At 40.8% G+C, this 11,740-nt stretch overlaps 1 long non-coding RNA gene across 1 annotated transcript; it reads left to right on the forward strand.

Moving 5' to 3' along the window:
- The first annotated feature begins 4,529 nt into the window (after positions 1 to 4,529).
- On the forward strand, positions 4,530 to 5,255 carry LOC134203751 (uncharacterized). Its single transcript, XR_009977692.1, has 3 exons — positions 4,530 to 4,795; positions 4,875 to 5,026; positions 5,084 to 5,255. It is a non-coding gene; the product is annotated as an uncharacterized LOC134203751 (long non-coding RNA).
- Positions 5,256 to 11,740: the final 6,485 nt, after the last annotated feature.

Consider the following 11,740-nt stretch of genomic DNA (forward strand, 5'->3'; position numbering starts at 1 on the left):
CCACTCGTGTCAATCCCTGCCCTTCGTATTACTCCCTCCAAAGCGATGTTGAATAGCAGACATGAAAGACCATCACCTTGCCGTAACCCTCTGCGCGTTTCGAAGGGACTCGAGAATGCCCCTGAAACTCGAACTACGCACATCACCCGATCCATCGTCGCCTTGATCAACCGTATCAGTTTATCCGGAAATCCGTTTTCGTGCATTAGCTGCCATAGCTGGTCCCGATCGATCGTATCATATGCGGCTTTGAAGTCGATAAATAGATGATGATGAAGTCGATAAATATATGATGACGTTGTATTCGCGGCATTTCTGCAATACCTGACGTACGGCGAACACCTGGCCTGTGGTAGAGCGTTCACCCAGAGTGCAATCTTGCCCATGCTGCATTCGTCTTTTTCACTAACTGCTCACATTCGCCCGAGCTCTGGTGTAAGACATTCCTTTCAACCGAAGATACTTGTTCCTAGTTCTTAGCGACATTTTCTTTTCTTTCGACTCAACAAGTTTTTTTCCTAGTTGTGAGTTGTATTATCCATGAGGGGCAGCAGGGACTATGTCCAAGGGCATGACGACCCCTCCCCATGGCCACTGCGAGTTAGGGGGCCTGTCTAGGATGTGGTGGGGTTTGACAGTCTATAGGCAGGCCCTATCAAACCCAGTCAACACATGGAAGTATATGGTGTCGTGTAGGCTGTTGAAGTGGAGGCGATATAGGTGCTTCTCCATACAACATGTATGCATATCGTCTATCTATATCGTCTCCAATTTAGCATCTTGTATTGCACCATGTACGACTTTATATTGACTGAAAAGCGACCGTGTGCCGCTCAAAGCGCACAAGCCCATCAGGATTAATACCAGTGAGATCCTGATTACGGTATACTGGTCACGGCAAGCGACAGACACACGCGCGAGAGTAATGCAAAATAAACGACATGTAAAATAAACGTAAATTAACAAAATATGTCTGGCTGAACATTCTTATTTAACGTCAAATAGAGATAACATAATTAGCTTTCCGATTACTTGAACAGCCGTGATTATTACTTTATTTTCAATTTAAATCCCGTTTCTTTTTTACTTTTCTTGCGTTGAAGACGAGGTTGAAGAAATGATGCCGCGGGCGCCTCACCCGAAATTCAAATGAACAATCGCTCATTTTGAGCGATTGATTGTTTATTCTCGCGAAGGATAAACAATTGAACAAATCAAGAAAATGCTAATACTGTAGTATAGAAGTTGCATAGTCACATCACTTTCCATGGTGAATCCCGATCTATGTTACTGATTACCCCACCCAACTAACACAACTTCCTTCCCGTGGTAATTGTGGAGATGCAGAGGTATTCTCGGTCTCTAGTAGCAACAATAACCACACACTAACATTCCCTCCCTTCCCCAACTGACTGTAAGGACTTGGCCGGCGCCGTTATTGATCAACATTTGAGAGCTGCTGAAACGTGCACTTCGAGAATAGATGATAAACCCCAACCACTATTCACTTGGATCGTAGTGCAATTTGCACCAGTTCTGATCAATCACGGAGTAGCAACCATTGATATGTACAGTCAGTCTAAGCTAAGCTAAGCTAAGCTAGTTGTGAGTTGTATTATCCATGTCATCTTCATTATCTTCTTGTTCTTGGCATGTGTACAAAAATACGTGTTGCGAGAGATCGGCTGGTACCTGGTGCTGGGAATTTGGTTTCATCAGTACCCGCTAAGCTGCGGTGGACGACGAAGGTCCTTCGTAGCTTAGTAGAGAAAGCACCTGTCTAGCGAACTGGGGTCGTGGGATCAAACCCCACCGAAGGGGCGGTTACCCTCCAATACCTTTTCCGAACTAAATCTATCACATGTTGTACATATGCATAATCAAGTTTCAGACATAGTAATTAATTTCCACTCCGGGTGGCTTAATACCCGGCATATAGGCAATTAACTTTGAATGTACTGAAGTCTTACCTAGTTCAACCGCAATTTCAGATTCTTGCTTCCTGCTCCGGCACTGTCGTTTCAAACCGCATTACATATTGAACATATCATCATCTGAATCGGGAAACTCCTCATCATCTGAGTGCATGTTACGGTAGTTTTCGAAATATTCGTTTATCCAGTATTTTGCGCTTGGTAATGGCGTCGTGAGTTCCCCTTAATTTGACATTCAAGAGGTAGAAAACATTGGAACTCATCAAGTATGCATTGTTTGAATGAAAAATTTTAAAGTCAGTAAACAAATGTCAACCTCCTTTTGTAGCGGTTTCTAGAAATGGTTTTATTATCTTGAGTTTTATTTATTAAAAAACTAATTATTTCTATTTTATTCTAGGTATGTCAGTTACGGATGGGTTAATTAAAGATCCATTAAAAAATAATTAAAGATCCTGGCTGTTAACTATGCAAATAAGGAAATCTGAAGATGAATGAAGATGTATCATTTCACTTATAGTCCAGTGCACTTTTGCATGGCTTCAAATACAGATTTTTCACTGTATTTAATTTTGAACAGTACCGTGAATCTCTGAGTTCACAGCGAGATTTGTGTTGTATATTTAATGCATAAATTATTGCTATATCTTCCATTCTGACGAAATACGTTAATGTGTGTATCAAGTACTTCATAGATTTCAGCTTAGTTGAATTTTGACAAACTTCTTATGAACTCAATTTGCCAATCTACGATGATTATCAATACTAGATGTTGTAATGTCCCTGTGCATTATATTAACGATGACTTTAAGTTATGGGAATCCTTTCTTATTCTATAAATAGACTACTCAGGCATAAATTTTCACCTAATCCAACTTTCGAATATGTTAGAGTTGAAACAAACTGTTTAGTTATGATCGAAATTAAGACATGTAGTTGATTTTTCTTCGTCTGATTAACGTCCGTTACAAAGCAGCATGCCACATACGCAATCCTAACAACCTAAAATACATTAAGCATTACTATTAATAATGCATCAAATAGATAATTAAAACCCTGGTATGTGAAAGCCACAAGATATCGACGTCTTAAAAGGGAGGAATTCTGCAACCAATAAGTAAAACGATACCCAGTTAGTGTAAGGCTGAATTCACTACTAGCCAAATCCAACTCCTTTTGCACTAGCCAATTCCCTCCGGTCCGCAATTCTAAGAAGCCTAAAGGTCTGTAAGCTTCACACAGTATGAGTGGTCTTCTAGATAGGGCAGCATTTTAGTAGTGAAGTGTCTTTAGTCACTTTCGCCGCCCTGGAAAAGGAGTATTGGTGAAGTCGGAATGGCGAATATGAGAGCTGTCGATTTGCACGTTGGGCACGCAATGCGTTTAGCTCAATGCTAAAACAGCCACTACTTGAAGTATTGTCGGTGGAAACTGGTTAGTGCAAAGAAAGTTGATTTTAGAGGATTTGAGTGAGTCGTGCTTAGTGAATCCAACCTCATACTACCAGGGTATCGTCTCATAAAAATTTCGTTTCTCAAAATCACTGATCGTATCATTGTAGATTTGTCGATTCCTTGTGGCTTCCACATTTCTAGAAAAGAAAATGAGTTAATCATTAATTGTCGAAGATGCATGAGAAAAATACAAATCCTTGACCAACAAAACGGAAAGACTTCGACACTGGTTTGTTGATACCAAATGAGTGCCAATTATTTTTATTGAATCATGGCCTCCATTGATTAAAAAATGAAAATATTTTCTACCTCTTGAATGTCAAAAAGGCACTCACTCGGCCGCCATTATCGAGCGCAAAATACTGGATTGAAAATTCGTTCAAAATCATCTTCTTCCTCCTCGGGCTCTTTCTCCCACTCAATTTTCTCTTCATTCCTCTCGAATGGATGGTCAGCATCGCCACTTTCCGCGGGGTCGTTCTACTTGAACCGATTATGTAATAACTTCGTCACTTTTCTCGGAAAGTTTTTTCTCAATTTCTGCTTTGTTCCCCTCCAAGTGATTGTTAACGTTGTCGCTTATGAATAAAAGATGAATGAAAGTTTGGATACACGCAATTCGATAAGATGAGTTGAAGCCCCGTAAAGCCCCGTAAAGTAGATCACTTTTACGTAGTGTTTTACGATGTAAGATCTACCAAACCGTACCATTTTTCAAGCTAGGGCAATAAGTTGTGGTATTTCAAGGATTTATCGTATTTAGTCCTCTCTACACAGAAAAAAAGAATACTGTTTTGCTGAATATATTATACTTTACAATTAAAAAGAGCTTAAATTTGATTAATTTAAAAGTTAAATTGATTAACGCAAAAGTAGTTCATCATTCTAAAAGTATTTTTTGTCAGTTCATGACTGTATATTTGAAAGTTTGTACTTTCATCATTAAAACTGTAGAACTGTCAAATCGTGTAACTACGTGCAACAACGCGGGGCATCAGATTAACGCACCCAAAGAAAAAAAATGCGAATGTTTTTAACCAATACATTTTTGATATCGACAAAATTCGAACCATGAAGTGAAAAACACTTCAAAATATTTTAAAATCTGTTCTATATTTATTGTATTATACTTTAATTCTAATCCTATTCTAATCTAATCCTAAGATAGCATTCGAAAGTAGTTGCAAAGTTTTAAATAGTGGAAAGTAATTGCACTTATGCCGAAATGCCGAATGCATTTCCTCCAGTGTATCCATCCGCTGTCAGAATAGTGGAATTTTCGATGGTTTTCCCGGCCGCTCTTCAATATTTTTTCCGCAAAGTCACACACGCATTGTTGGATTGTGAGAAAAATCCCGAACCGCAGAAGGACCTAGAGAAGGACTATCTAAATTCAAACTGAAGCAGGTACGCTTGAATAAAATATTTAAGTTTATTTATATTTCATTGATAGACTAAATCTATGCGGTTATATTTTTGTTTGCAGCATTACCACTGGCAAAGTAGCCGTCCGTAAACTCGGTTTACTTGGAGAGGTATACAATCGCCATCATCGCTTATCGGAGAAATGGACACTCTTTGCGAAAATTGGTTATCGGAATTGTGGGAGCCGAGGTGGATGCCGTATCTTATGATTAGGTTCGTACGATGAAAAAAGTGTTATGCTTTTCTTTATTGACACATTATTTTTGACAGGCTAAAGCCGGCAAACAGGAGAACCTTACTGATGGAGATGCAGATAAAGCTTAGGAGATATTTCTCAGCGGCGAATATATACCTACAAACTATCAAACTGATGAAAGTAATAAAATAAAAAGATAAAACTTTGAATAATTATATTTTATTTGAAAAGAAAAAAAATAAATGGAGGGGTGGGAGGTTTCATTTTGGGGAAATAAAAAGTTTGTTTCTGAATTTACATATTCCATTCTCTTCTATTTAACAGTGTAACCATTTTGATCTGACATTTGTACAATTTGTTTTGAAAGTTCAAACTTTTAATTTTCGGGTGGTATGAGGCTTTCAAAACCATGGTTGTTGTAAAAGTTGGCGTACTTTCGTTTTGAACATATGCAACTCTCTACGAAAAAGAACCAATGCAACTTTTTATTTTAACCAATGTTTCTTTTAATTTGATCAATGATTTTTCTTTCTGTGTACCAATTGCAGTTTTTAAACTATAACAAAATTAACTTTACCCTGTGAGTTCAGTGCGTGATCTCTCATGTTTCGGACAGCAGAACGATCGCGCGGTCGGCCGAATTATTGTGTTGTGTTCTGCATTGCGCGGCCGGTAATAAAATTAATCAATTCAGTGCGTGATCTCTCATGTTTCGGACAGCAGAACGATCGCGCGGTCGGCCGAATTATTGTGTTCTGCATTGCGCGGCTGGTAATAAAATTAATCAGTTCAGTGCGTGATCTCTCATGTTTCGGACAGCAGAACGATCGCGCGGTCGGCCGAATTATTGTGTTCTGCGTTGCGCGGCCGGTAATAAAATTAATCAGTTCAGTGCGTGATCTCTCATGTTTCGGACAGCAGAACGATCGCGTGGTCGGCCGAATTATTGTGTTCTGCATTGCGCGGCCGGTAATAAAATCAATCAGTTCAGTGCGTGATCTCTCATGTTTCGGACAGCAGAACGATCGCGCGGTCGGCCGAATTATTGTGTTCTGCATTGCGCGGCCGGTAATAAAATTAATCAGTTCAGTGCGTGATCTCTCATGTTTCGGGCAGCAGAACGATCGCGCGGTCGGCCGAATTATTGTGTTCTGCATTGCGCGGCCGGTAATAAAATTAATCAGTTCAGTGCATGATCTCTCTTGTTTCGAGGCGGGCTTGGTAGTCATATGGCTACTGCTTCTGCCTCATACGCAGGAGGTCGTGGGTTCAATCCCAGGTCCGTTCCATTCTCCTACTTTGTATCTTTCTCTTTATTCCTCATGTTCTAGCAATCGCTAGAACTGGAAATGGACTTCCATACCGTTTCCATTACTATTCCTATACCTTCAATTTGAGCATTCTAACATTAATCTGCTAGAATTGGAAATGAACGTATAGAGCTCGTTTCCTACATCCAATTAGAAATTCCATCAGTTACCTTCTCCTATCTATCACATTGGCAGCTCGTTAACCAAGACGGACCTCTGCCTCTCCAACCTAACCCAGAAATTCCAACAAATTCCGCATGAACTCGTGGCAAGTGCAGAGGTATATTCGGCTTGCAGTGGGCGAGTGATTGCATCATCATTTCCTCCCCTTCTCTACATTGACTTGCATTCTGACGTGGCAGGCGCCAGTATGACCTAACAAATGAGATCACCAGTACTTGTACATTGAAGATGTGTGCTAGTCCCAAGCAAACATCTGTTGGTTCCCTGTGCAAGAACAGCTGATCTGGTCATAATGGAGTAGCAACTACGAGCAGTCAATCAAGCTCAAGCTCAAGCTATAACAAAATTAACTTTACCCTGCACATGGTTGAAAGACTCAAATTCCTCTCGTTTGAGGCTAAATTGTATGCAGCGGAAACATATTTTCTAGCAATAAGTTATAAAACCAGGGCCCATCGACCTGGGCTGAACTAACTGCTGAAAAAAGTTCGAGTTAGGGTTCTATGGATGTACTAACTTTTCATGAACTGGTTAACAATGGTAGTTCGAGGAACACACAGAAATTCTTGTTACTGAACAACTTCCCTAGATTGAAATGGTCTTGTTCATTCATTTTCATTCCATTTATTCAGACTAAGGCCGAAGTCACCTGTGCGGTATATATCCATTCGGCTCGGTCTATGGCTACACGTCGCCAACCACGCAGTCTACGGAGGGTCCGCAAGTCATCTTCCACCTGATCGATCCACCTTGCCCGCTGCGCTGCGGTCGAGAACCATTTCCACTGGGTTACTGTCCGACATTCTGGCTACGTGCCCGGCCCACCGCAGTCGTCCGATTTTCGCGGTGTGAACGATGGATGGTTCTCCCAACAGCTGATGCAACTCGTGGTTCATTCGCCTCCTCGTACCGTCCGCCATCTGCACCCATCTGTCCTCGCTTCGACGTCGAAAGAAGAGCAATGCTAGACGTTTGCGGCCGGGACACAACTCCGGATAACCTTATCCAGAGGTAGTGTCAAGCGGTGGAGAAGTGGAACGCTGTCTCGACTGCAACCACTCAAATTGCCTGCAGCTTGCAGATAATCTGGCGTAAGTTAACGACGTTGCCAACCGGGGCTCGACACATTCCAACACTCCAACCGACGGAGTCAGCTGAATTCATCCACCGATCAATGGGTCGATCGATCGGACTTGGTAACCATCGCACGAGGTGCTGAGGCAGCAGAAGCAGCGAGCGTTCATCGTTAAGGTGTTTCCAAATATATTATATTAAACAATATAGGTCACTTCGCTCTTCCCCATACATCAAAATAGAGGCAACCTTACTAGTGAATACAGCACCATCTGTTATCTGAAATGGTCGATAAACTTGCTTTGGCCATTATCTTCTAAGCGTGTTTATGTGACGTTTCTCCCGAAAATCAATACCAAATTTTCAAAATGACTTATCTGCTTTTGTAAACAAAGATTCAAACGTCAATTTGACGAATCTGATAGCACTCCCACACGAACCAACACCAGCAACAGATAGCAGAAGCATTCACCTAGATTCAAAAGAATTACCGTTGACCCCCGATAATTTGAACGGTACCTCATTCAAATTAACGGGGTTCATTTTTAATTTAAACTTCTGGTTACTCTATTCGCATCAGATAAACTGGTTTCTGGCTGCTCTCTTCGCTGGTTTGTTTTGGTTCTGCGTTCCGTTTCACGATGTTCCATTTTTCTTTTCCCGATTCCACGTGCTAAATGACGTTTGATCCATTTTTAATTTGAACGATGTTCAAACGAACGGGGTTCAAATTAAAAAGTGTTCAGATTAAAAACGGTCATATTACCGGGGGTCCACGGTACAATAATGAAAATACAGACAAAGGTGGTAGCTGCTGTTCACCAACGAAACATCCCAGGGAACATCCATAAATTCCATAACGCTAAGAGGGGAGAGAGGGTGGCCTGAAGTGTGAAAATCGATTGAAAAATTCTAGATAATTCATTTAAAAAGTGTAACATATGGAAGAGGAAGTATCATACAGGCTCGTTTTGGCGCTACGTAATTAATGGATCTTCCCCAATCACAAAACAAACCATGCGCTCTATGATGGGAGAGAAATCGCTTGCGTTAGTGTGAGAAAGAACATCACATATGGAATTGAAACCAGAGTGAGGAGGATGATCTGTTGTTTATGTCTATGGTGGGTGGTGGCGCCTAAAATTTTGACAGCTTTTTGATGAGAGAAACTATGCGATGCCAGCGCCTCCACGAGATTGCCACTTGTGTTGCGTTTCAAAACGTCTGTTAAATTCCTTACACACGATTGAGAACGGACTTGTATGTCTGTTTTCTGTGACTAAATTCAACTATTTTTATTGTTTTTAACAGTTTTTAACCAGAATTTTCGGAAAAAATACTACAAAATATTAGCTGAAAAAGTTAGTTTATACGCGAAACATGTGCTTTCTCTTCAAAAGAATTACACAATTAGGCGTGTTCGAATGCCCATACAAGTGTGTTTGAATCAATTCATAACATTTGTTAGATACACGCAAAAAAATATTGCAGTCGAAACTACCATTCCGAGGTTTATTTTAAGAATACGCACCGACGATTTTCAGCAGATAACAAACCCGTTTGATTTTACCATGCGCGCAGTAGAAATCAACTGTGGCCCATGCGGAATGTTGTCACTTGAACTGAAACAGTTGTGAATTTCTCTGGAACCACGGTAAAATTTAATGAAATTTCATGGTTGTTTTAAAAACAGAGCGTAGTCTACAAAATAGTATTTTTTACAACGGTTTTTTTTTTCAGTGTAAATATATGAGATCGCGGCGGGGTCTAGTATGGAATTTGCTATAAACATTGTCATTTGAACTGAGTTTGTGAAGAACATCTCAGTGATATGAAATGCATTAGATTCCATGGTGTAAAGGCTCCGTCAGACGTTGCAAGCAAATCACTCGCGCGAGCGAATGATTGCTGAGAGCTCTCATTGCAGTCAGACGTAGCAGTTTTTTACTTTAAGCAAATGTCAGATTTACTCTCATGCAAATATAAACAAAAGCGAAAAACTTGTTTTTCGGCCACAAAATTTAATTTCATTCCTATTTTTGCAGTGCAACACTGCCACCACAGACAAACAGACATAACACTCGTCAAATTTCCATCGTTCATTGATTTACTGGTCAATTCAAATTATCATTAGTTGGCCAATCGATCACTCGTGGCGCGCATCGTTATTGCTCGAGTTTGACGTTTGCTCACTACCGCCATCTGGTTCGTGATTTGCCCAACTAACTGGAATCAACAGATGTCGTTAGTGTTTGAACGACGATGAATTTGATGAGTAAATGTTCAAAGTGTTATGTCTGTTTGTCTGTGCTGCCACTTTTGCGAGCGAAAAATTTGCTAGTGCTGCACTTGCCAGCGCAATTTTGTTTCTGCTAGAGATGACAATTTTTAACGCTTAGCAGTCACACATTGCAAGCGAGCGTTTGCTTACAAGTTGTCATTTGTTTGCATGCAATCACTTTCAGTCTAGTCAGACAGGCAAATTTCTGACAGTTGTCACTTTCTGCGAGCAAAATTCTCGTTGCGAGTGATTTGCTTGCAACGTCTGAGGGCACATTAAGTTAAATTGAAATTTGTATTCCGTGTATAGTAGAAAATCGAAAATTTGTTTTCAATAAAATGAAATATCTGCAGTTATCAGACGTCGCAACTCATTTATGATTAGTACGCATGATAGTACATCCACAGACAAACAGACATAACACTTCTCATTTCAACATCGTTCACGTGTTCAACGGTTGATTTGAAATACATCTGTGCTACGCGATTGTGCCAAGAGAGGCGCTAGTGTTCAATCGCTTTGACATTTGTTTGGTGTATATGCTGCTGAATGTTTTCTGTGATGATGACGATGATGATGATGATTGATATTGATGTATGCGTTAGGAGCAAACGTCAAATGGGAAATAATCATGGCCGACTCTGTTTCTTGCGATTCTGATAACAGATGGCAGTAGTGTTTTCTGAAAAGCGAATGACGATATTTTTTCGAACAGTTTGTATGAAGAGTTACGTCTGTTTGTCTGTGGTACATCCATGCGTGCATGATGCGCACTACTAATGAAATATTTCAAATTGTCGCGACTCGCGTCGCAGCGCTCAATCGCGCGGTCCGGTTTGGTGGCGGCCCGACAATGGGCCTTTTCACGAGACGTTTAAAAACAGCTGATTTCGTCGTCAATTGACAGTTCTTCTATGAAAGTGACAGCTTCGGACTTGCAGGCCTGTTCAGCGGTTGTAAACAAGTGTAGTCTCGGCAGTGTCACATGAAAAGGCCTATACATTTTGATACACATGAGTTAAACTTGTATTTTTTTTGACTATCCATTGTTATGCACATCAATTCGTGATGTAACAAGTATGAAATACGTCATAAACATTGACATTTGAACTGCGTGTGTGAAGAACATCTCAGCGATGTGAAATCCACGACAGTTGATGGTGTAAGCCGATTGAAACCATCCATATTCCGAAAAACATGAATCGAACGTGTATATTTTTATCAGTGTATTGAACTCAGTTTATTTTTCTTCCGTGCAGAGGGTGTAATCATTGACGAATACATAGACCGAAATGTCCGGTACAAAGCCATCAGAAAATCGGGCACCATGTCTTCTTCTTCATTTTGAAGAAAATACCCCTTGTGGGTGACGAATTACATAAATATTTTACGAGCGCTGACTTACCCCTCTTGACGTTTTGACAGTTTGTTTGTTTTTCTCCCTCACCTTGTGACGTCGTTTCGGTTCGTTTGTTGTTTGTTCGTTTCGTTGGAGTTGAGTTCGACCGTTTTGGTGCCATCAAAAATATTGAATATATTTAACAAAGGGGACACCCAGGCCTACATTCTGTACGATTCTATTGATGCTGCTACGGCTGCTGTGAAGGAAATGCGTGGATTCCCGTTAGGGGCACCGGATCGTCGTATTCGTATCGATTTTGCTGATAACGGAACAACACCATCGTTCTCAAAGCGCAGTGGAGGTTTTGAGGAAGGCGGTGAGTATCGTCGCGGCCCCGACTACGAATATCCGGAAGGTGGTGCATCATAAGAGGAAAATTCATTGTACGGCTATGGTGGAAGACCGCGGCAGAGGAGGATTCCGCGGGCGTGGTGGTTTCCGTGGCAGTTTTCATAGGATGGCCCACCGCACCACGGGGACA

Source organism: Armigeres subalbatus, unplaced genomic scaffold, assembly GCF_024139115.2.
Source record: "Armigeres subalbatus isolate Guangzhou_Male unplaced genomic scaffold, GZ_Asu_2 Contig2088, whole genome shotgun sequence".
NCBI lineage: Eukaryota > Metazoa > Arthropoda > Insecta > Diptera > Culicidae > Armigeres > Armigeres subalbatus.